The following is a 27083-nucleotide window of genomic DNA, read 5'->3' on the forward strand; positions in this document are numbered from 1 at the left end:
AACTCCATAGCTGTCTGGTTCTGAAATTGTGCAAATAATGGCCTAGAAAGACATTCCTGAGAAGCAGATTATAACTGGCCACCAGATAAGAAGCTGAACCCAATGCCCAGGCCAGTGTTCTAATTGTGCAATCCACTTTTCTACTTTTTCTCTTAATGGCCCAGCTGAATTTCCTCATTCAGGTCCCACATTATTCTACCTTTGAACCTTGGCCCATGTTCTTTCTCTGGGTACAAAGTCACCATAAATATATACTGTACCCGCCTATCCTGCTGTATCCAATTCAGGTGCCAATTTATTTCCAAGCACAGTCTAGTTCCAGCTAAAAGGAACCTGTCTGTGCTCTGCCCTTTAAGCTCTTGATCTGTACTCTCTCCATGGGATTAATTTGCTTCCTTGTATTATAATTATTTGACTAAATATATAGTGCAGCTCCTCTCCTGAGCTATAAATTCTCTGAATTCAAGATTCACTTCTGATATATTTTTAACTTGATTCAGTGAATATCAATTTGATACCTCCTCTTTGCAGGCACGCAGCTGGTGTTCTGCCTCCTTCATGAGACTCATCAGTTTGGGGAACATGGTTGCTAATATGCAAATGGGAAATTGACTAGTCTCAATTTAGTTCCTTTGGTCTTTTTTCAGTTTACTTTTCAAATTCTTTCTATGAAAAATCAATCCCATCTTAAAACACATGCGTTTGCGCACACACACACACATACATACCCACATAGTCAGGCACTATCATGCCATGTCTCACCCCAAATAAGAGAATCCCATACTATAGTTTATCCAGATACACCTCAACGACAATCAAGATCCACTGAGAACTGGGATGTAGCTCAGTGGTAAAGCACTTGCCTGGCATTCACGAAGCCCTGGGTTCAGTCCCCAATTACAAAAAAAAAAAAAAAAAAGACAAAAATTTTAAAAAAAATCTACTGAAATAGAAACTAAGTTCTAATCACATCAGAAAGTGTATTTTCATGTCCTTTTACAAAGAGATATTCCTTGGTCATTGCCTCTCCAACTAAATCATAGGCTCCTTTAGGGTGGGAGACTATTTTACCCCTTTATATTCAATGTCTTGTATACAGTAGGAATTTCATAATCTTTATTTGGTGTATATGTGGTGAATTCAAATATATATTATATATCAATTTCATAAGAGATGAATAGCTGGAAATTTCATAAGGAAAGAATAACTGGAAATCAGAAAAATTATTTTCTAAGCCTAGCTCAATTCTGTTCTGTTGTAGATCTCTTGAAATCATTGGAATTGATCTACCAGCTGAGATCAGGTTATTTTTTAAGAAAAATAAATAACTAGATGTTTCAGAACTTCCATGAATTATTGGCAGATAATAAAGCCTGGTATACCTTGAACACTAGGAGTGAGTTAAGTAGGCCTCACCAAGAGAAAATGATATTGGCCCCTATTTTTCCCATGAAGGCCCAATTTTCCATTGCTACCTAAAAAAAAAAAAATAATGCCATGAAACTATGAAGCAGCTGAAATGAATTATAAGTCCTTTTAGGACAAGGAAGAGGGAAAAATCTTTCCCCAAGGATACATTTTTTTTAAAGTTCCTCTTTCTTTTGAAATGCTTCCTGACTTGAAGTTTTGCGAGAATTTCATAATCCCATGAGTGTTAGGAAGACCAGCTCTGCAGAATAGTAGAAAACATTTCTTGCCAATTAGAAATTTATTTGGTTCTGTTGCCTCTTGCTAACACTATTAAAAACTTGCTTAATGTTTTTCAAAATGTCAGTTCCTCAATGTTCCTGTGCACGAAGAAGTACAAAATACACTGCATAAAGCTACAGATATTAATTGCACTATTTCAAGCCCCTAGTATTACCAGTGATATAATACAATGTATTTGTTAATCAGTAAATTAAACCTATTATACCAAGTCAGACTTCTAAGGCTTGTCAAAGTACAATTTTCAAAAAGTTAAATATCTAACTCTTATACAAATATACAGTAAGTATGTATCAAAGATGTATTGAACTCATCAATGAGAGGGCCAGCAGAATAACAAAGCTGATCCAGAAAAAAAGTATGATAATACAGAGAATACACACACACACACACACACACACACACACACACACATCTTCAGTGGAAAGGAAAAAAGAATAAGATCTCAAATTTAGATACAAAACTGATTTAAATCCTGTAGGGCAATAGAGCCATAACAATAGAGATTACCTTTTTGTTTTTTTGTAATGTATCATTGTTTTCTAGAATATCACCTAATAGAGATGTGTCCTGAGTAACAGGAGAGTATTGTTTCTTTAGACTGTCAGATGACTCCTAGGTAAGTATGTTCAAAAGGCATGCAGTAAACTTTGTTCTTCATTTTCATGGAGCATATTTCTTCATGAGTCTTTAATGAAAAATGTGGGAAGTCCAGAATTCTCTAGCAAAAGTCGCGTATTCCTATTTTATTAATCTGGCTTAGCTAGCATTCATATTTTCATGGTAGAGACCTGGGATAGGGACATCATAAATAGGAAAGCTTTTTGGAGAAATTCCCTTGCCTCACAGTAGATGCCTCATTGTGGATGTTCACACTTAAAAGTAACCCATGTGAAATTAAACAGGCAACCAAGTGCAACCGCCCTCTCAGCTCCGTGCTGGCTCAGGATCTCCTAACATAAGTGCTGACGTTACTTGGAGCCAGAGAATTTGCTGCCTCACCCACACTCTCCCCTTCCCAGTGTGGCCCCTGCTTATTCCCGTCCCCCAGTCCCCACCACACCACAGGCTGACAGTGACCTCTGCCCTTCTGGGACCCAAGTAGACTGCCACCCTTGAATTACCTGATTTACGTTCACTGTATATTTTGGCTCTGTTTTGCTGTTTCCCTCTGAGTTTATGGTTGCATTTATACTGCATTAAACAGCACAAATCAATATTTATTGATTAGATACTTTTTGAACATTTTATGTGCATAAAGCACAGTGACAGGTTTCTTATCCCATTTCTCATTTCACAATGATAAAGGTCCGGTTATCACAGATAATATTCACAGCAATTTCTTAAAATCTCTAGTTCTTTCAGACCTGTCAATGGGGCAGAGTACACCTGGTCTCCTTGAATTAAAGATCAGACATGGTCCCCTTCCCAGGGAACTTAACATAAATAGAATAAAAAAAAAAAAAAGTGAAAAAATCAGGGAGACCCACTGGCTCACCTTTGTGTTTTAAGTCAGTGGTAAAAGACACACCTATAAGTCAACCCAGTCAGAGGTTTAAAACTAAGGTACATTCACTGGGAAGGAAGGTACCCATTGGGGTGAGCCTTTGTGAAGCAGGTAGCTTTTCACACCCACTGGGAAATTTTTGTCCTGTTTTATTTATTTGTTTACTTACCTAATTATTTATTTTTATAGCACTCTGAATCTTGTTCTCAAAGCTTAAATCTCAGTTCCTTAAGAAAGTTCCAGTGGTTTTCCATGCCACACTTTTCTGTTGGAGGACCTACACAAGGACCAGCCAGTTGATTGAAGAGTCAACTGCAGTGTGGAAGAGAGGGGAGGGGGGAGTGTGAAAGAGATCGGAGGAGCCTGGAGAAATGTCACACTCCCTGACTTTACAGTTCCTGGAAATGTGTAAAGGAGTCATAAGTGGTTGTTAATAACTAAGCAAATAATTGAATGAATAATGAATGAATAAAATGCTTTTCTAACCTCTCCTCTCTTTCTCTGGTGATTTTAATTCATTTCAACATTACTTTAGATACTATAATAATCTCTTTCTAAAATAGCCTGGGAGTCTCCACAATTTGTTGTTAAACAGTGTGATGGACAAATTTCACCATATAAAGTGGCATAAATGTGGTTTTAATTGGCAGATTGGCTGATTTTCTCTTGCGTGTGCAAAGTCCTTAGAAAATACCCTCTAGGCCCCTCAAGCCGTAAAGCTGGCTGCTCGCATCCAGGTTGCTCTAAAAATGGCAATTGGATTAAACTCTACTGCCTTGGAGCAAAGATGTGACCAAACCATTGATTGATTGGTTCCTTTTATTTCAAAGACTAGCTTAAAATAAGAAAAGGAAAAAAAAAAAAAAGGAGAAATAATTAAGTCAAAACATGTTTCTTATTCCGTGTGAAGAAACAGGTTTTTTTAAAAAAAGAAATTGCAGTTTTTTTAAAATTAGGAAATGATTGATTTTTTTCAACTTTACCGTAAAATTCTTAATTCTAAACCTCAAGGAGCTATCTTAAAAATATTTTTAAGCAAGAAACCCTAGGAAAAAGGACTAGTATGAAGATGCCCATATGATTTTGAAAATACAATTCAAAAGTTGTGATCCATGCCATGGGTTTTTTTTTTAAATGGCACAAATGAAGCACATTGAATAGTCAATTAGGAATGTAAAAAAGTCTGCTCTTGCTCCCTTGAGCTCACTTCTATAAAGTTTACTCTTTAATTGGTCTGCATTGGCCTAGTATACACTTCCAGCAGCCTGAGTGGTGTACAGTCTTGGATGCAATATCTTCACCCCACCCACCCCGCCCCTAACAATGCAGGATCCATAGTAGGTGTGTGTGCTGTGCCCTGAATAAATGTGACTCACATAAGGAGACACAGTGGGAACAAGATTGCCAGACACTGCATGGGGAGTCAAGCAGGGAATGCCCGGCTAGATTGGTGCCCTCTCTATGCATTTAAATTCAGCCAAGAAGGGTTAGCTCTATGTGCAGGTTCATCATTCCCTAACCCAGGTTTCAGGATCCTTGAGGTCAGGGCCCTACTTCAGTTGTCTTTGCATTTGCCACTATGCTCAGCAAGTCTGGGAGGGCAGTGGGTATCCACCTGCAGGCCAGTGGGGACCAATAGTTCTGTACAAGCAGAACTATTGGTCCCCACCTCCTGAGTCTCTCCATGATACGGTCCCATGATGGAAGTCGGAAGAAGGACCTAATTGCAGGCAGGGAAAGATAGGAGGAGTTGTGATGAAAACAGAGAAGAGAGAACACAAACAGGTGAGGATAGGCCATCCAAGGGAAAAGGTCACTTTGGCCATTGCAATACAACAAAATGAAAGTTTGAATTATTTTTCTCAGCAGTTCAAAAAAAACATTCGTTCTTCCAGAGATGAGACTGGCAACTTACATCGGATGAATCTTTTTTTTAGGAAAAAAAATTTTGTTTTCCTTTTTAAACAAATCAAGTCAACATGAGTTCTTAATGTAATCTTTCAGTTAAAAAAGTACTATCCCCTACCCACTGTGTGCGTGCACGAGCACACACACACACACTCATACACACACAATAATGTTTCCCCCATCCATCCTTTTAGCCCTCCTGGGTGACTGAGCAACCAGCTGCCTGGAGGAGAGGATTCAGAGGGAGTGGGTGAAGGTGCCCCTCATCCCAAGAACAGCATCCCCTGGGGCTGGAAGGGGACAGCAGGAAGTGGGGGCATTGATGTGTTCTCAAGCTCTGTATTGCTCATCTGGTCTAGCTCTTTGGCAAAGAGAAGGACACCAACCAGGACCTCACAGTCCCCCGACTCAGCACAAAGCTTCCTTAGATTAGTGCCCAAACTAATTTTTATGACATGTCATTCCAGTAAGGGCACTGCTGCATTTCACAGATGGGCTTCCCCCAGATAGCGACTGTTGATTGGCCGAGTTGGGATCTGGCTGGATTAGGGAAATTTAAGCTGACAGCTGGTCTTTTTGCATGAGAGCATAAAGCCCCTGTTGTTGGAGGAAGCGATGGGGGCTGGTCAGACCCCATGGCCAAGTAGGAGGGCTTGCCCTTAGCAATGGCCAACATTTCCCAAGCTAAGATGACTTTTTAAAAACATGGATTGTGCAAGTACAGTTACACTGTACAGGCCCTGATGATCTCAGCCCTGCCAAAAATGCCAAGCAAACAAGAGAACAGCCCAGTAGAACATGGTGTGGGAACACAGAAACAACTTAAAGAAGTCCACTCCTAGGCAGAAATCCCAGAAGTCCTAGTCGTGGCTTCCCTAGAGGAATGAGTCCCCTATATTTCTCCTGTTGGAGATTAGCTTACATTAATAGTATGTATTAAGAGCAGGGCTTTAAAAGGTTTATTTGCCCAAGAAGTGATCTGGATGTATATGAAATACAACTATTAATAGAAATGTGTGTGCAGAATTGCCAACACATGTGCTCACGTGCCAGTCATGCTAAGAATTTAGTGTGCACTACCTCCCCCAATCCTATGACCACCCTACGAGATGGGTACTATTATTTTCCTTATTTTTAAGGAGAAGGAAACTTAGGTAACCTATTAACTATTCTGGAAGCCTAACCATCATTAATATCAGTGTTCTTCAAATTAGAGGCCATGATCTATTAACAATGACAATATCTATTTAGTAGGTCACCACTTGACTTTAATAGGATAAGGGTGAAAATCAGAGTGTTGTACATATAGTAAAAAATAAGAATCCCTTCATTACTGTTACAATTCAGTTATATAGATTCTGTACATTGTGGGTTGCATATAAAATATATAACAACATAGATTAGTTTTGCTCATTTTAAAATTTCATGTAAATGAAATGAGGCAGTATATATTCTTTCATGTATGGCTTCCTTTTTTCAATATTATTTTGGAGAAAACCATCAATATTGCTGTAGTTTGTTCATTCTCTTACCACATATGTATACAATTCACATATTGTACATTGTATGACTGTATACTTTTTAAACCAGTCTCGTGGTCGGCATTTGGGTTGTTTCCACTTTTTTAATATTACTAACAGTGCCTCTGAGAACATTCTGTATGTGTCTTTTGTCAAAAATACATACACATCCCTATTGGGTATATACCTGGGCATAGAATTGCTGGGTCATTTGGTATGTGGGAGTTCAGCATTAGAAACTGTCAAACAGTTGGGGATGTAGCCCAACTAGAGTGTTTGCCTAGCATGTGCAAGACCGTGGGTTCCATCCCCAATACTGAAAAAAAAAATTACCGAGCAGTTTTTTTTTCCAAAGTAGTCATGATACTTCATATAGATCAGCTGTTTAAATGTTTTTCTTTCTGTGAATTATGGTCAAAGAAGTTCGAAATATACCGACTGATGATTGCTTTGGGAAAATACTTTCTGCAGGGTACAAATACAGAAGTGTTTATGTGCACACCTCCTCCCTCAGCCTCTTTTCTTTCCTTTTCCACCCTCCATCTATAACCCTGAGCAGGACTGAGTTGGTGGTGGTGGGGCTCCGTGGGCAGGGCTGGACTGCAGTTTCTGAAACAACTTCAGAGCAGAGGGAGTGTACGCCTAGCAAATGTGCAGTAGCTGACTGTCCTGTAACTGAACATTCTTGAAACCCCTATGACTCCTCAGCTCCATTGGTCAACACTGGGCTTCCCAGGACACTAAGGAGATCACCTTGGTGCCCTGGTCATTGCCAGCTTCCTGTCCTCTGAAGTCTGCCTGGTCCATTGTGGCATTGATTGCCCTTCAGTCCTCTCCTTCCAGAGAGAAGAACTCAGGAAAGGGGACAGCAACCTACAATCCTTCTGAAAGATGGACCCATGAGTAAGTTTTTCTTGATCAAAAAGGAAACAAGTGTAGGAGAGACTGAGCCCACAGCCCCAAGAGAGGACTATCTTCAGACAGGATGGACACTAAACTCACACAGGGCTGAAGACAGTTACTCTGTCCTTTATATAGCAGAGAGTGGTCACCTCATCCTCTTCCTGCACCAGTCTCCCAGTGGCACAGAGCTATCCCACCATGTGCCCTCTAAGGATTTTTCCCTCACTTCCTTCTCTAACAATGACATCTGGGGCCAGAGGAGTGGAGGAAGGCAGCCCAATTGCTCTGAGCAGCCAAAACCCCAGCAATGTCAATTGAATCAACCTCTCCAAGTCCCTTGTCTCATAGACCTAGATGCTCTCAGGGAGGCCACTGAGAACTAGAGAAGGAGGACATACAAGGCACATGGGTGTGGAGCTTGTGGCCTGAGGGGTAAATGGAGAGGCAATCTGCCCCAGCTTCTGTCAGCCACAGGGATCGAGTCATCCCAGAGCTGTCCGTTACTATTGGGTACAAAGGCATCCAATACATGGGATAGTCTGGTCTTCCAGTCTCCCAGAAACTGAGCATCAATCCTCTTCTCCACCATTTCTAAAGTCCACCATTTTGGACTTTAGAAGCCACCTCCATCAAAAGAGAGAAGTCATAGTGCAGGGCAAGGGACATCTTCCCTTGTAGGAAAACCAAGACATTTAACATGTGGACTTCAGATGAGTCCACATTAGCCACATTTAGCATTGAGCACTTGAAATACAGCTAACCCAAACCAAAGTGTGTTGCAAGTATAAAATATACAGAGGGTTTCAAAGACTTAGTTAAATTTTTTAAAAATGTAAAATGTCTCAATAATGTTTATATTGTTGCATGAGATACATTAAGATACATATTATTAAAATTAATTTCATTGATTTCAGTTTACTTTCTTTTTATTATATTTACTAGATAATTTAAAATTACATATGCATCTTATATTACACTCCTGTGAGCTAATGCTGCTCTAGAGTTAGACCATGTGAGCCCAAATCCATTGCTTGCTCTTGGGAAGTAGCTTAATTTCTTTGTGATTCAGTTTCCTCTTCTGTAAAACATGGATGTTAATGAACAAACTTATACAAACATATACAAACTTATTTATTCCTAATAAACTTTCATGATAATGTTTATTAGAAATAAGACAGTTTATTAGAAATAAATAAGTTTGTATATGTCAACTACAGACCCATGCTTAGCAAGAAATAAATGTTCCCTGGATATTAGATATTACTATTGTTAACATTATCTCTGGTCCTCCGTGAGAAAAAAACCTGACATTTTGTGTGGTTTTTCTGTACCCTGGTCTCCATGGAAGCCCAGCATAACCAGCGTAAGGGAGGGGGAATCAATCATTTGTATTCCTGAGGTGCTTACAAGATTAATGATTATAGGGCAGAAATACCTCTCCTTTGATATAGGTGTCATCCTTGGATGGGATTCATGCTGTCTTTTTGTAATGATCTAAACCCATAGTCTTTTAATGAAACCAAATCTTGTCCTATTTTCTCCAACCCAGAGTATGCTGGGAAGAATTTGCTCTATGGTGCCAATTAGGGCACAGATCAATGGCTGCTGTGGAAATATGCCCCGTTGTCTAGTCAAAATGATTACTACCAATGTTTTGTGACTTATCAGAACAGTAAGATCTTTTTTTTAAAGTCATTATTAAATTTGAAAATAGATATTCACATTAAGATGAAAATAGAAATTCATCTGAAACTTAAGAATATTTAATCAAAATCTTGTATATAATAGTAGGTGATGGGATTCCCCCACCCTCTGAACTATTTGTAAGACCCTTGCTTTGGGCTACAATGGTGCCTGTTGTTCTCAACTCATTGAAAAACAAGTTCTGATCTTTTCCTTTTAAAGTATTCTGTTTCCAAATGCTTGTCTTGTTTTAAAAAAAAAAAAAAGGAAAGAAAGAAAGAAAAAAAGCCATATCCTGGTGCCATGAATTAGAGGCTGCATTTTTTCACCCAGTTAATGGCACATTATTTACTTTCTAGATGTGTAAATGAGTAATGAGTCCCTAGGGAGAAAGATAGTATTGAAGAGCAAATAAATTCCATGGATGAGATCCACAGAATATTTTAAAAAATGATTATAAACTCATGCTTTCAGCTGATAATAGTAAGTGTTTTGTTGAAGGATAAGAACACTGAATTGAATTACACAAGTGGAGAAAGAGAAATGCATTTCCATAATTCACTTTGAATGACAGAGATTTGATTTCTATGTTCCGTTGTTCTGGTTTTTTGGGGGTGAACCCCATTAAATTATAAGGAGAATGATTCTGTGAAGAAGGCTGAGTTCCTTTCTGTGGATTCATAAAGCCCACATGTTGTTTCTTTTCCCCTCTCTGGGCATCACAAATCACTTCTGTGATCCTGGTAAAGTATCTCCAGAGACTTATTAGCAACAGGCATGGCTAATTAACACAGCCAGGGAATGTGGCGCCTTCCCGGGTTCCTGTGCCCTTTAATCCAGAGCAAGACACACACATCTTTTCGTGTCCCCAAGGCCATTAAGTACTTATTAGAGATCAAATTAATTTAGATCTGGGCCAAATGGCAAAGCCAGGCAAGGAATATTGAATAGAACACTGTTCCTAAACCTTCAAAAATTCGAATGTATATGACAACTCAGAAAACGTCATTCATGTAGGTTTTTGAAGAAGACCGACAATTGAAAGCCTAAGGAAAATGAAGACAAATCTGTGACATGACTTAATTGGAGGCAGAGGTGTCCCTCTGATATAACCTGATCAGGTCCTATCTCTACAGCTATACCACAACTGTGCGGTTACGTTTACTGATTCCTTGGTGTCACACAAATTTAACTTCATCATCCCAGACCCAGAGGTCTTGTTCTTATTTTTTAAAAAATGCCATAATGAGTTAGTAAATGTATGTGAGTCCTGGATCACATCATGTTAAAATTATTTGTGACATATACTGCAAATGGAAACTAAAGAAGCACTAGCCCTACCTGGATGTGATTTGAAAGTCAAAATATTATGATTTCAGTAAAGCATTAAAGAAACAATTTGTGGTATCTCTATTGTCAAAATAGGGAATGGTACCACTATCAGATTTCGTAGGTGATGGGCAAAAGTGCCCAGAGGAAATGGCACAATCTTGCACTACTCCCTAAGGTACAGTCTTCAGTTCTATCTTCTCTAACACAGAAGGCAATCTTCTCAAATTAAAGATGGTACACAGATGGGAGGAATAGTTACTAAGATAAGAAAATCAAGGTTCTGCTTTTGTTTTATCTTGTTTTATTTTCTGGAGCATGGGGTAGAGAATTTTTAAAACCATATTTAACAAACATAAATGCCAAGACATTTAGAAAGCCACCTTTCTAAGTATCATCAAAGGTGATCTGCTTGGTATCGATGTGAAAAGGACCTGTGGGCATTTGGATGAGGACAAGTCTAAGGTGCATCAAAAACATGGTGCAGTTGAATTAGTATAAGACTAAAATTCTAGTTGCGTGGCAAGACTCCCACTTACATTGTATTTATTAAACCATGCCTGGGATGTAACAGGTGATTTATATCAGCATCATTATTAACTGGTAACAGCAGGTCCCTAGAACATGTTCTCTGGATCTCTCGCCTGTTGTACCATGGGTAGCCATGTCTGCCTGCTCAGGATCTTGAGCTTCAGAATGCAGAAGGCCTCCCCATCCCTGCATTTCCTCCAGCTGCTTCTGCTGGGCCACGTTAAGGCCTTCAGAGGCTCTTCCCATATAAAGCATTTTGATGAAAGCAAATTTCAACATTAACTATAATTTTTGGAGCTAATTTTTTTTAAAACTTTGAGTGCATATGCTTTTGGAATTATTTGATGATGGAAACCAATTTTGTTTTCGAGCAGAGTACTTGGGGATCTTTGAAACATGAGAAAATTAACCTGTAAATTGTGTTCCAATGTAATGGAACTTTTAACCGTCTGCAATACACTGATGTTCAACTGTTTATTAATTTTGTGTTTATAGGGTTGTTGCATATGGATGTGTGTAGTTGCTATATTTACTCTTATGTTTTAGGGCTCGCACTTTCATAATCCTTTTCAAGGCTCCTAGGTCCTAGGCACAGCATCCATGGGGACAAGAAGATAAATGACTCTGCCTGTTTCAGGGTCTCTTACACAGTAAATATTTGCCGAATCAGTTAGAATACACTGATTTATCAAATTAAAAAAAAAAAAAAACAGCTCCTTTCTCCATGGAGAACTTGAGAGGGCATTAAAGGCGGGTTGGGGATGGCAGGGTAGGGGCAGCAGCTGTCCTTGAATTTCTGTAGATCCGGCTGGCCAAGAAAAGATACATCCTAATTTGGTTTTTAATTGCAGGTGTGATTGTGCCCAGTGTTATGCCAGGAACATTACCATGTTAATAGCAGGAAGTGTACTGGGCTCACAGAAGCAGCACCCCTTTGGTTCAGGAGCTGAGTCACAGCTTTTCTAAAAGGGAGGATTCTAAATCTACTGAAAAGGAACTAGGCACTGGATATTGGGAAGGGTGCCTTTTTGCAGGTCTTTTTGAAGAAAGGCAACAGATTAAGCAGTGGATCAAAATATAAGTGAAAGACTTGCCCACCAAGTTAAAAAGCAAAAAAGAACTGAAGTAAAATAAAAATAGCTCCAACCCAGAGATCAAGAGGACTATTTTGTCCAAGGAAAGAATAGAAGTGGTCCGCTTACACTCCGCCAAGCCACTAGCTTCAAGTGCATCATTGTGCCAATAGCAGAGGGTCTGAAAGGCTTCATTATTAAGAAGTTAATGCTTGACAGCAGCCGACTCCACCACAGCAAAATTACCCGCCTCCGAGAGACTGCCTCCTATGAGTCCTGGGTTAATTACTCAAATCTCCAAATTATCCTTCAGGGAACAAAATGAAGCATGCAGAATCAAAAGCAGATCTGTAGCTGAGATTATGAAAAGGGAGTGGGTTCTTTTCCATTTTCAAAAAATGATTATTTCTATTGTAGGAACCCAGAGAGGAAAGGAAAAAAAAAAAAAAAAAACCTTGCCCGTGTACCAAGCAGGCACTAAATGGCTGGCAGTTGTACAGCTCCAGGGAAGATACTCACAGTTTGCTTGGGGAAAATGGGGGTGCTGAAACAGAGACACCCCAATCTCGTGACTGAAGAATATTTTCTCTAGCACCTTTTTCTAAAATAGCTGAATGTGCCAAATCCAGCATCCTGTTATTTACTGAAAATAAAATAATGACTTACATATTATTTCTCTCATCATTCTCTCATCATATGTACATGTTTATTTCCTAAACTTACTTCTCACTTTAGGGAATAAATTCATTTTTAAAAAATGGTTTGATTGAGAATCACTACCACCACCAAAACCTTTATTTATTTATTTATTTTCCCTCTGTCTGTAGCTCCATCAACTGTGGCTAACAGAGGTTCCAAAGTTTTAAAAGAAGTATTTCTCAAGCAGAAGTTCCTGGACATATTCTCAGCAAGGGAGGGGCTCCACAAATTATAGGAACATTTAAAATTTTATAATTTTGTGTTTTCATTATGTCAATCAAAATGAAAATTGTAAATTAAACCAATAGGATAAAATTATAGTGCAATGCCTGTCAGAGAATATTAATGTTAATATCATATTTGGTTTTATTGTTTCTCTCTTTACTTCCTGATCTTACTATCTCCAGGACAGACCCGCTCCCTACATTCATAGTAGCTGAGAGATGCACTGGAAAAGTGTACAGGGTTTCCAGGTGTGAAGAACAATATGAAGATCACATCAAGTTCAAGTGCATTCACATTGTTGTGAAACCAGCACCATCATCCATCTCCAGAAGTTTTTTAACTTCTCAAACTAAAATGCCACATTCACTAAACAATGTCTCCCCCTCATCCTATTTCTGCAAAGTGCCCGGCTACCACCAGTCCATTTTCTCTGTGAATTGTATTACTCCATTAACAGTCTTTTTGGAATGTTGCTCTGATTCTTCAATCAAGGTGAATTAGGAAAACATTATGGCCCCTTCCCTTGATCTTCTGTGGGCATGCAAGTTGCCTAATCCTAGTTCACGGGTGCAATTCATGAACACATCTGAAATGTTTCCCCACCGTTGTCCCCTGAATCCTTCTGTTGACCTAATCAGAAAGACTGATTTGTTTACAAGGTTGTACTGCCTCAAAATGACCCACAGAGGAAGTACACTATACACCAAGACAAAAATGGAACTACATTTCCCAAACTTGTGGAGCAGTTATTTATAATTATTCTTCCCAAGAAGCCCTGTACCCAGACCAGCTGCACCCCTCAGATATGGAAGTTGTCATGGCTTCCTGTTCACCTATGAAAAACTTATTTCTCTTGGAATTATGTTTATTAAGGTTTTAGTACATCCATCCCTCTTCGCTTACCTTAGAGAAAAGTATGCGTCTATTTTGTATGTGGTTTTTAGTTGTTACCAAAGGAGTGATCGCCCTTAGCTTATTCTCCAACCTGACCCAAAGAAGAAGTCTCAAAAGAAGCAAATTATTACTGACATGGATTTCTCTAGATCACTGTGTCACTATGTAACCCAGTTGTTTGAGAGGCACTCATTTGGGAAGAGCTACTTTCCACAGGAAACTTATCTGTGTACAGATTTAAAATATTACTTTTGACAGCTTTCTCCTGACTAGTTTATATCTCTGGCCCAAACTACCTATTATTGCTCGGATGTGGTTTGTTTCCCGAATGTTCATGTTCTATAAGCTTGTTCCCCAGGTGGCAGTGTGAGAGGTGATGGGACCTTTAAGAGCTAGAGCCTAATGGGAAGTAATTCGATTATGAGAGCAACACCCTGGGAAAGGATTAATGCCTGTCTCTCGGGAATGGTTAGATCTTGAGAAACTGGGTTAGTTGCCATGAGAGCAGATTGTTATGATGCAAGGCTGTTCCATGTGTTAGCTTTTTCTGCACATGCTGTTCACCAGGAATGGCTGCACATTTGATGCCATCTACTATGTTATAACAAACCACGAGGTCCTTCCCAAATGGGTACACCTGTGCTTGGGCTTTTCAGCCTCCAAAATTTTGAGCCAAGGTAAACCTCTTTTTCTTATATATACCCCATCTCAGCTATTTTGTTATAGCAATATAAAACCAAACAAGAGAATACTCTTGTGTGGGTCCATATTTTTTATTCATTGAGTCACTTTATAATTTTTTTTTAAAGCAAGATGATGTGTAGCTCTATATGTAGGTTTACCTATGAGCCCATGGAAAATCTGGAGAGCTATGTTTCTGTTCTATCCAAGACACATTTATTACAGAGGAAAAATAGACTATGTCTGCGTAGACATCCTTAGAACATCTTATAAAACTTGTCAAGACCTCAGTCTCCTGGTTTGTAATATGGGGATTTGCATTAAGTGATCTCTAAACATCCTCCAATGTTAATTTTTAGGTATAGGTAATGCCAGAGCCTCCAAAAGGAACTTCTAAAGATTAAACTGGTTGATTTTTTTTTTTAGTTGTAGATGGACACAATACCTTTATTTTATTTATTTTTATGCGGTGCTGAGAAAAAAACCCAGGGCCTCACATGTGCCAGGCAAATGCTCTACCACTGAGCCACAACCCGAGCCCCTATCCTGGTTGATCTTATAGCTATAATTTGTCCAGCCTGGTTATAGGCTAGTGAGCCATTCCATCTTTCTATTACCTCCTTTCTCTTTGACCCTTTAGATACAGAATAGGAAATAGTCTCTAAATCCTGCCATTAAAGTTCTTGCCGTACCATTATCAAATCAATAAACATTAATTATTCTATTTTAGTTTGAATCTCTTTGTATCAGAAAACATCAACTTAAAAATTGTAGCATCCTTTGATGATTTAAGAATATGACTGTGATCTATGAGTATGTATCCCTCCAAAATTTGTATGTCAAAACTGAATACAGGCGGCCTCAGTCCCTTGAATTCTGCAAGGAATCTTCCTTTCTAAAAACTGAGGCACTTAGGATGTGATTATGTCATGAGGGTCATGCTGTCATAAAGGGGATGGTTCCCTTAAATAAGAAGCCTGAGGTATATCCTCGCCCCTTCTACCATGCGAAGGCACAGCAACAAAGTGCAGTCCATGAAGCAGACAGCAAGCGTTCACCAGATACGGGCTCTGCAGGTGCCCTAATCTTGGACTTTCCAACCTCCAGCACTGTGAGCAACAACTTTCTGTTGTTTATTAGTTACCCTAGTAACTGTATTCTGTTACAACAACCCAAACGGACTAAGACAAATATAATTTTTGTTCAAATAAGCAAAATAATTTTTAACTTATAGTAGTAATATTATAGTTAGACTTTAACCCACGAGATATTGGTACAAAAATTTAGGGAAATGCCTCAATGGTAGATTCCTAAGAGAGCCTTCAGGAAAGCTGAAGAGTAAGAGTTGCATCTTTAATATTTCAAGAATTTCATCACTGTGTCAACTGTTATGATCTGCCATAGACATTTTTCCCCCCATGAGTCTTCAATTCTTCTGTGACTTGATAAAACTCTCAATAACCAAAAATTCTTTCTAGGTCACTTCATGGGTTTTAAATTTTATAAAGCACACGTACACACCTTTTCTCATAGATTGATGATAGCCTTTTGGTGATACTGCAACCGGCTATGGATCTGGTCCAAAGTGATATTGCTCGTGGAATTCAACCAAGGCAGCAAAGTCATGGTTCTGACATATGCTGGAGCAAGTGTGAATGACCAAGGCCAGCTTGCAATTGCAATTTGACTGTGGCTTGATTCTTTGCAGGAAATGAGATTTTTTTTAGATATACTCTAAATAAGGAAAAGTCTATTGAGGTCAAATATCTTTGGAATATGGTCCTCTATTTTGAAGATTGGCAATGGACATTAGCTTGCTTATTTAATGACTCTTCAATATAGAAAGCTATGTATCATGTTGTTTAGCCCAACAGTTCTCAACTTATTTGATCACACACATGCACAAACACATACACACACACATACACACAAACACACACACTTTTTTTTTAACTTACTTTGAAAGTACTGGAATCCTCTAAGAATAACAACTTGACAAACCCTAAGCAGGATGTTGTGTGGAAGTGTGTAAATAGGTGTGTGTAAATAGGAGACGTGATCCCATGTGTGAAGGTTACATTTATTCACGCACAGGAATCGACTTGGAGTAGCAGAGGAGCTCTGGTAGATCTGCTGAGGTTCAGTTGTCCAGTGTCCTCCAAAGGTGCATGTCATGTAAAGCCACGGACCACAGGGGATGCTACTGGGAGACGGTGGAACCTTTGGGAGGTGAGGCACATTTAGAGGTCCTCAGGTCACTGGGGGTGTGCACTCAAAGGGGCTTGGGGTACTCCAGGTCTCTCTCTCTTTTTTTCCTGGCCATATGTTAAGCAGTTTTGCTCCACCACACTTTCCAACCATGATGTGCCTTATGGGGCCAAAACAACGGGGCCAACTGATCAGGGACTAGACCCACCAAAACTGTGAGCCAAAGTGACCCTTTTTTTCCCCCATAGGTTTATTATCTCAAGTATTTTGTTGGAATAAAGGAAAACTCACTATCACAAGATGGATATATGGTTAAGAGATACTCTAGCCCCAAATCTTGCCCCCATTTCTCTCTTCCACAGTTAGCCCTAGTGACAAGAATTTGGAGTTGTCTTTTGCTCATATATAGGGATTGATAGAGCCAAAATAAGCAAAACTCCAAATGTAAATAAAAAATCTAAGTGCACTGCTGCTCTGCGCCTAAAGCAAAAGTTCCACTTAATCACTTCTGTAAGTAGCTATTCAAATCTACCTGGGTTTCCCAAGGGAACAAGAAGCCATTCTTTAATGGTTGTACTCTGTAATTCAAGAGATATAATTTATGAGCTGTTTCAGAAGCCAAGAGCAGAATTCTCCCCTGCAGAAGATACAGTTTTAAGAACAATGAAATCCCCACTCCAAAGCAAAAGGAAAAAGCAGATACAAAAGGTTTCAGGGTCTATTAACAACATGCATTAAATGCACATATACCTGTGTTTGACAGCTAACGCTGAAGTTGGTCTCAGTTGCCTATTGATGTTTTAATGTTTGGACTAGTTGGGTTCTTTCCCATGTCATTCTCCCACAGTTGACCTTGACTCCATTGTTGACCTAACCTGAGCCTTGCATACTTTCTCCTAAGTCAGGAAAAGGTTAGGAATTTATAAAGGAGAGACAAAACAAGCCTCTGAGATTGGGCACTGTTATGGTTATGTTCCTGTTGGGAATTGTGAATCTAAAACAAAATGAGGTGAGCAAGCTTGTATATGGTAGGCGACTTACAAGTCTCCAGTGAAGTTCACATGTAGGGCATGGACCAGAGCCTGAAGCTGTAGACCAGCTCACAGTACTCAAAGGGCCAGCCTGTGTCTCATACAGACATTTCTGTATATGTATCTTAAAATGAATTAAACATATAATGGCAGAATATTTAGTTGCTTAGATACAAGCAATTTAGAGAGGAATGGGAAAGGGCAAGTATGGAGAATGTATCCCTAACTGCAGCTCTAAAAACCACAAAAGACCTTTTTGATTTCCAAAAAGGTAATGCTTTCATGGAAATATTAATGAGAACATAGCCCAAGGATTGCTGTAAAGTATATAAAACTTACAGTTACTGTCAAAAAGAATCTATTCATTTCCATGAATGCAGAGCGACTCTTTTTATTTCAATAAATACAAAAGCAATTAAATTTGGCTTCTTTGAAAACAGAGATGGTATTTGATAACCGATTTTAGTCTGGCTCCTGAGAGATTTGTAATGAAATTCATGGATCCATTAAAGATTGCTTATTTAGATCACAGGTGCATTCTTCCTTTGTTTGGACTAACTATTCTTAATATATAGGAGGGCCAGAATACCCCTGGATCAATTACGAGGTTTTAAAAATAGGTGAAATAGGTGAACTAAATAGTCTCACTTTGCTAGAAAGTATTTTTGTTCTACAAAATTCCCTCCTATCTTGTTCTGACGGATCCCTACAATTAGAAATATATCACCTTGGTTTAAGACATTGATTCCTGTGGAAAAGTAAACAGAATAACTATTATAGTATCATAAACCTCTTCTGTCAGTTGAAAAATAAGTTAATATATCACAGTAAGCTGTGTCAGTGACTGAGACTCAGAGGAATGAATCTTCCAGGTCCTTTCCTAAAACCAGACTTTAGCAGGGAAGGTAGAGTGATCCTGAGAACAGTGAAATGCTGAGAAACTCCCAGAAATAGGGCAGTATAACATTGAAGAATATCTTTCCTACTTTGCAGTCTTTTTTCTAACAGAGCTTATTATAAACATTCCTTGTCCATTCCTTTTTAAAAGTTAACTCTAAAATATCTCTGACGTCGTATTTAGACTGTTAGAAACATCATATTCTCCCATCTTCTCAAATAGACTGTTTGCAGCTTAAAGAAAAACACAAAGGTTTTCTCAGGATCCTTTGGGCTTTCACGTTTACTATCAGCTAAAAACAAACAAACATGATTCTGAGGGATTTATTTTGAGATTTAATTGTATACAGACTTGCATGTCATTTCAATTTCATAGCAACTTGTCCCATGTGCATTGTTTGTGGAAAAAGTTTTGAAAAGACTGAAATAATTTTCTTGCCTACTGACTGGATCCTGTTCCCTCTGGGAAGATGCCATAGCCTCCTTCATGTGAGATGCTAGGTGGTAGGGACCAGGGACACTTAGGAGTCCTCTTGCTGAATTCAATACAGAGTTCATTTGAGAAAAGTGGCTTCCATTTTTGGAGATGCTTAGCAGTCATGCTAAGCATGGTAGTGTGGAGCAGGAAACATGACTTCTCTTACTCTTCTCTTACTCTTTCCTTCTCACTTCCTGACTTCCAGACACAATTCTCTCCTCACTTAACTAGAGAATATTACTTCAGGTTATTCAACACAAAATTTATACTATCTTTTTGTTATTTTCTTTTAAAATGTTAAATCATATTTTTAATTTTTTTGACCTTTTGAAAACTTGTAATTTGGGAATTTTTATTATTTTAACTTTTACTTTTTTCTTTTATGGCCTTTTTTTTTGTTTTGGAGGGGTTGGGGGTTTTGTTGTTGTTGTTGTTTGTTTGTTTTGTTCTTGTTTTTTACTCTGTTAGAGAAACATCAAGAGAAATGGTTAAAAAATGAAAAGGTCTATTCTTATCAGTCAGGCCTGTTATTTTTTCTTTTGGGTTGGGGAGAATACCAGGAATTGAACCCAGGGTGCTTAACCTCTGAGCCCTTTTTAGTTTATATTTTGTTTTGAGACAGGGTCTGGCTTAGTTACTTAGCACTTAGATAAATTGCTGAGGCTGGCTTTGAATTTGTGATACTCCTGCCTTGACCTCCCCAACTGCTGGGATTACAGGTGTGCACCACCACACCAGGCTAATTAGGCCTGTTTTTAATGATAATTACTCCATGTTTTTCCAACATGAAACATGTTTTCCCTGATCATTAAGGCAATAGTTGCATGTGTTTTCTTTAACTTCTGTCAGATTCAGTTTGCAATCTTGACTGTGAATTGGTCCTATTACTATTCAGAAGCTTTTTGTTTCAGAAGGGGACTAATGAAAGTTACAGGCTGATGTGAGAGTGGAATGATTTTACCTCTGATAGAGAACTTGCAACATCCCCAGGTGCTCTCTTCACAGACTGATACATTTAGTCATTTGCCACGAATACATTGAGTACTTAATAATGGCTGCCTAAAATTTTTATGCTATTCTTAGTATATGAAGATGACAGACAGTTATTGGTACATCATCAAACTCTAATGTTTATTTTCAAATAGACTTTTAAAAAGCAGTATTAGGTTCACAGCAAAACTGAGTGGAAGGTACAGAGATTTCACTAATACACTCTGTCCCCACATACTCACAGCCTCCCCACTGGCAAAATCTGGTGCCAGAGTTGCACATTTGTTAAGTTAATGAACCTATATCAACACATCATTGTCTTTCAAAGTCCACAGTTGGCATTAAGGTTAATTCTTAGTTCTACGGGGGTTTTGACAAATGTATAATCTCAGGGATCAACCATTGTAGATTCATACAGTAAAGTTTCACTACCAACAAATTCTCTAAGTTCTTTTTTCTTTTAATTGGTTCTTTTTAGTTATATATAACATTAGGATTCATTTTGACATAATTATAAAAGCATGGAATATAATTTATTCTAATTCAGTCCCTTGTACTTCCTCTTTTCCTCCATCCTTCCCCTCAAATCCCAGCAACCACTGATCTTTTTGATGTCTCCATGATTTTGCCTTTTCCAGAATGTTATATAGTTGGAATCAGACAGTATTCACCTTTTTCACATTGGCTTCTCTCACTTAGTATTATATATTTATGTTTCCTCCATGTATTTTCATGGCTTGAGAGCTCATTTCTTTTTAGTGCATGTACCGCAGGATATGTTTTAACCATTTATCTACTGAAGAACACCTTCATTTCTTGCAATTTTGGTAATGATGAATAAAGCTGCTATAAACATCCATGGATGGGGTTTTGTGTGAATATAAGTTTTCAATTTATTTGGTAAAATCATACCAACTAGTATGATTGCTGGATTTTAGGGTAAAGGATATTTACTCTGCCAAAGTACCTTTCAAAGTGGCTGTGCCATTTTGCATTGTCACCAGCAATTAATGAGAGTTCTTATTTCTTCTCACTCACTTTTGGTGTTGCCAGTGTTCTGAATTTTGGCCACTGTAATAGGTATTTAGTGGTATCTCACTCTTGTTTTAATTGACAATTTCCTAATTACATATTACATTGAAAATCTTTTCATACACTTACTTACCATCTGTATATTATCTTTGGTGGGGTTTTGTTGTTATTATTGTTTTAAGATCTTTTGCCCATTTTAAAATCGGGTCACTTGTTTTCTTATTGTTGAGTTTTAAAATTTCTTTGTATATTTTGGATTGCAGTATTTTATCACATGCAAGTTTTGCAAATATTTTCCCCCAGCTGATGACTTGTGTTCTTTTCTTTTGCTATCTTTTGTAGAGAGGAAGTTTTTAATTTTAATATAGCCCAGCTTATCAACTGCAACCTCACTTTTCTGCTGGATCTAAGATAGGTATTGTTTATTTTTCAGTGTCAGCTTTTTACTTATTATTAAAATGAACTCCCAAGTTACTGATATGCTAGATAAGAGCTGAAAATCTCTAGTGTATTTTTTCCTTCAGCCTGGGTGAAAACTCACCTGAGAATTTCAAGATGGCTGCCTACAGGGACTGTTTCAGGCCATGAAAGAGAGAAACCAAATGATCCGTGCAACCACAAAACCATGACCCTTTGATGCACTGAGGTCCAGCCAAATCAGTTTTCAGGGGAAAAAAATAAACCCAAACCACCAAACCCACTATTTTATACAGTGCTTTTAACTGTGGTTTATCATTAGAGATCAAATTATTTTGGAACCCTTAGCTTACATTGCCAAATTTAGTCAAAGCACTTGCAATAAACTTTTCTCTGATTCAGCAGTCTGAATTCCATCTTGTTTTTCCAATTAAAAAAAAAAATCAACCATAACTAGGAAAGGGGAGAGGAGAGATTGACCATTGAATCTTTCTAACATGTAGGCAAACTTCAAATAACTTCATATTATAAAAATATGCATACAGCTGTCCTGATTTCTATATGAATAGGTATGTATGCTCTTTAAAGCCCCAGGACCCAGAGCCATAGAGGTCAAAAAAGAAGATATTTGCTTGTCCAATATTGATGTCTGGTTCCCAGCATTGCCCTTAACTGGGACAAATTCCTATGGTTCAGGCTTCAGTTCAGTTTCAGAGCATTTATCTTTATGTTGTTGAAAAATCTGTTTTCCTTTACTCTGCTTCTACTACGTTGCAGCCTAACAACACGGCAGGAAGAACAAGGAAAATTACACTTTTGAAGTTTCAACTTCAAAATGAGCCTTTGCAGAAACTGGGCTGATGACCTTCTCTAGACATCACCATAACACTGGGTTATCTCTCCACGAATGGTCGCCTACAAAGATTGGGTTTCCCTTGCACTGACCACAATGATCATGGAACTTCTATGTGGCTTATTTATTTTTCCATTGATATAAAATTTACGTAATATACAATTTACCATTTTAGCCACTTTAAGACTTGTATTCTAGTAGATTTTGATACATTTACAACATTGTGCAGCCATCACCATTATCAAAGTCCAGACCATTTCTATCCAACATAAGGAAGGCCCACATTCCTTATGCTGTCTGTCTATGGATTTGCCTATTCTGACATTTCATATATGAAATCATACAATATGTAGACTTCTGCATCTGGTATCCTCTAGTTACCTTGTTATTTTCAAGTTGTACCCATGTTGTAGCATGTAACAATATTTTACTCCTTTGTATGGATTTATAATATTTCATTACTTATTCTTTTGGTTAGCCATTCATCAGTTGATTGACATTTGGGCTATTTCGAGCTTTTATCTATTGTGAAGAGTGCTGTTATGAACATCTACATGTATGTTTTTGTTTGAACGTCTGTTTTCAATTCTAGAGATGGAATTGCTGGGTCATATAGTAATTCTATGTTTCATTTTTAATGAACATCCAAACTCTTCCACAGTGGGTACATTATTTTATATTCTCACCAGCAACATCTGAGGGTTCTGTCCTAATCAATTTTCTGTTTCTATAACAAAATTCTTAAGGATAGGCAACTTATTTTTTAAAATGAGGCTTATTCAAAAGAAACAATCAATGAGGTAAAGAGAGAGCCTACAGTATGGGAGCAAATTTTTACCACATGCACATCAAATAGAGCACTAATTTTCAGGATATATAAAGAACTCAAAAACTTAGCACCAAAAAAACCAAACAACCCAATCAATAAATTGGCTAAGGAACTGACACTTCCCAGAAGATATACAATTGATCAATAAATATATGAAAAAATGTTCAACATCTCTAGTAATTAGAGAAATGCAAATCAAAACTACTCTAAGATTTCGTCTCACTCCAGTCAGAATGGCAGTTATCAAGAATACGGACAATAATAAGTGTTTGCAAGGATGTGGGGGGTAAAGCACCCTTATACATTGCTCATGGGACTGCAAATTGGTGCAACCAATCTTGAAAGTAGAGAACTTGAAATGGAGCCACCTTGTGACCCAGCTATCCCACTCTTTGGCCTATACCCAAAGGACTTAAAAACAGCATACTATAGTGACACAGCCACATCAATGTTTATAGCAGCACAATTCATAATAGCTAAACTGTGGAAGCAATCTAGATGCCCTTCAATAGATGAATGGATAAAGAAACTGTGATGTATATATATGCAATGGAATACTACTCAGCAATAAAAGAGAATAAAATTATGGCATTTACAGGTAAATGGATGGAGTTGGAGAATATCATGCTAAGCAAAGTAAGCCAATCCATAAAAACCCAAGGCCAAATATTTTCTCTGATAAGTGGATACTAATCTATAATTGGGTGAGAGCATGGGATAAGTGGAGGAACTTTGGATTGGGCAAAGGGGTTGGGGAGGGAACATGGAGATAGTAAAGATGGTGGAATGAGACAGACATCATTACCCTAGGTACATGCATGATTGCAACAATGGTGTGATGCTACTTCATGTACACCCAGAGAAATGAAAAATTATGCTCCATTTATGTGCAATGAATCAAAGAGCCTTCTGCTGTCATGTCATGTCACTGATTAGAACAAATGTTTAAAAATGGAGTTTATTTGGTTTACAGCCATTGATTTCTTATAAAGGCCTCGTGCTGCATCACCTCATGAGGAAAAAGTGGGAAGAAAGTGGGCACACATGAACGGTAGCAAGATGGCCAGGGGGCTGTCAGGCTCACTTTATAGTACCAACCCACCCTCACAAGAGCAAACCCTTTCTCACAAGATAAAGAATGCACTCCCAAGAAAAGAGCCTTAATCCCTCTTACAGGTCTCATCACATCTTAAAGATCCCATTACTTCTCAACACCATTACTTAGGGGGCGAAGTTTAACATGAGTTTTTGTCATCTAAACCATAAGTAGGTTCCAATTTCTCCTTATCTCTGTCAATTCTTGCAAGTTTCCTTTGTATACACACACACACACACACATACACACACATACCATACTGGTATGGTTAAGGTTCTTGAATGTCCCCAAAGGTCCATGTGTTAAAGGCATGACCTCCAGGGTGGATATTAGAAGGCAATGGGACCTAGGGGGAAGTGTGTAGGTCATTGTGGGTGTGTTTCCAAAGGAGATTTGGGGACCTCAGTCTCTTTTTCCTCCTGTGCTTTTCTTTCTGGACATGAGGTGAGCTGTTTTGCTCCGCTATGGGCTCTTGCCATGATGTATGTGCTGCCTTACTACAGGCCCAATGCAATGCAGCCAATCAATCATGAATTAAAACCTCCAAAACTGTGAGCCAAAAAAAAATCTTTTCTCTTTATAATTTGATTATTTCAGGCATTTTGTTATGGCAATGGAAGACTGACTAACAATATCCATCTCAATGGGTGTGTTTGTACTTCCCTAATTACTAACATTGTTATGCATTTTTTCCAGGTGCTTATTAGCCATTTGTATATTTTCATTGATGAAAGTTCTATTCAAGTCCTTTGACCAGTTTTAACTGGGTTGCTGGTCTTTTTGTTGTTGAATTGTTAGAGTTCTTTACATATTCTGAATACTGGACCTTTTTCAGATATATGATTTGCAAATATTATCTTCTATTGTTTGGGTTGTCTTTTCACTTTCTTTATAGTGTCCTTTTGATACCTCTGTGTGGCTTTTACAGAGATGGATCTATGCAAACTTGAAGCAGTATCTTTAGTCTCTCTCACTTCTCCCCTTCCCCATCTCTCTTCATTTACTTCAGGTTCCTTCATCTCCCTTATAGAATACTATAAGGCCAGGAAAAAAAATGTTTTCTGATAAATTCATCCACAAGGGAGTTTACATTGCTGAAAAGGTCTACTAACTTTTCCTCCTGCCAACTGTATCAACTTCTCAGGAGTTGAACTAAAGGAATTTATGCAATTTCAAGCATGAATGAGGATTGTGGGCTGGAGCATGGATGCCTTTCTATTGCTGCTGAATCACACTGAGTTAATACCTCCATTTCTACCTAAAGTAAAATTTCGAGTCCTGATTCCAAGGCTTTACAAAAGCCAATGATACCCTTGTGAAACTTTCTATTTATCCTCTCAGTCCCTTGCCAGCCACTGTACCCAGCATATCAGTAATCCAATCTCTGTATGTTCCATTTTAAAACTGTCTGTGGTTCGAATGTTTTTGGAAATGCACACATTCCCTGACACACACCTGTAGGACTCCTAAGATCACTTCTAAGCTGTCATCTATATATCAGTCAGATATCTTCAGAATGTCATAAACTCCACTGAAAATAACTACTTCCCCCCCTAATATTCTCGAATGAGGTTGTCCTGGGGTTAAAATGAATCCACTGCCTTTAGTCATTCATGCCCACATAAACACCCCTTGGGTCTCCTCTGCCACTCCCTAAATACGATTCTTCAATTCTTTACTTTAACATCACTGATGCTGCTGACAGCTCTAATGATTATGCTGGAAAACAAAACCTTAATTAACCTAATCAGCCCACCATGGGACTGACAGGTATGCTGTGCTGTCACCGTGCATTCATGATGTACAATCTGCCATGAATAGAGCTCTTTTTCAGCTGCTCTGGCAGGGCCACCTGCTGTCTGTGCCCCATTTCCTGCCAGCCAGTTCTGTGACCTTCAGCAGCCAAAGCCAAGTGATTACAGAACTGGTAACATTCGTGCCAGGGACTCAGTCCCTGTGAGTTTTGTTTGCTACAGCAGAGGATCAAGAGGCTCCAGGAAAGAACCTTGGAGAAGTGTTTTCTTTACCTAAAGATAACCAGGAAAGCATCTGTCTGCCTGAAGGTAGTATAAAGAGGCTCAGCATCAATCTTCCTTTCTCCAGACCGGCACAAGTAAGATTTGCCAAGAGGTTTCTCAAAATGAACAAGCATCTTCGAGCTGCTCACACAGCCAGTGATGACTGAGGCAAATATTAGGATGAATCTCAAAATTAAAATCAGACCAACCTAATTGGAAATTTAAAGTTTTAAAAATTCCATTCAAAATAACATCAAAAATATAAAATAATTCAGAGATAAATTTGACAAAAGATGGGCCACAGCTGCACCAAAGAACTACAAAGCATCGCCGAGAGAAATTGATGTCAAAACAAATAAGAAATATGTTCATGAGTGAAAGAATAAATATTATTAAGATGTCAGTTCTTCCTAAAATGACTTACAGATTTAATGCAATCTCGATCAAATTCCCAGTACACTATATTTATAGAAATTGACAAACTGGGGGCTGGGGCTGGGGCTGGGGCTTACTGGCAGAGCGCTTGCCTAAAAAGTGTGAGGCATTGGGTTCAATCCTCAGCACCACATTTAAG

Source organism: Marmota marmota, unplaced genomic scaffold, assembly GCF_001458135.2.
Source record: "Marmota marmota marmota unplaced genomic scaffold, marMar, whole genome shotgun sequence".
NCBI classification, from domain to species: Eukaryota; Metazoa; Chordata; class Mammalia; order Rodentia; family Sciuridae; genus Marmota; species Marmota marmota.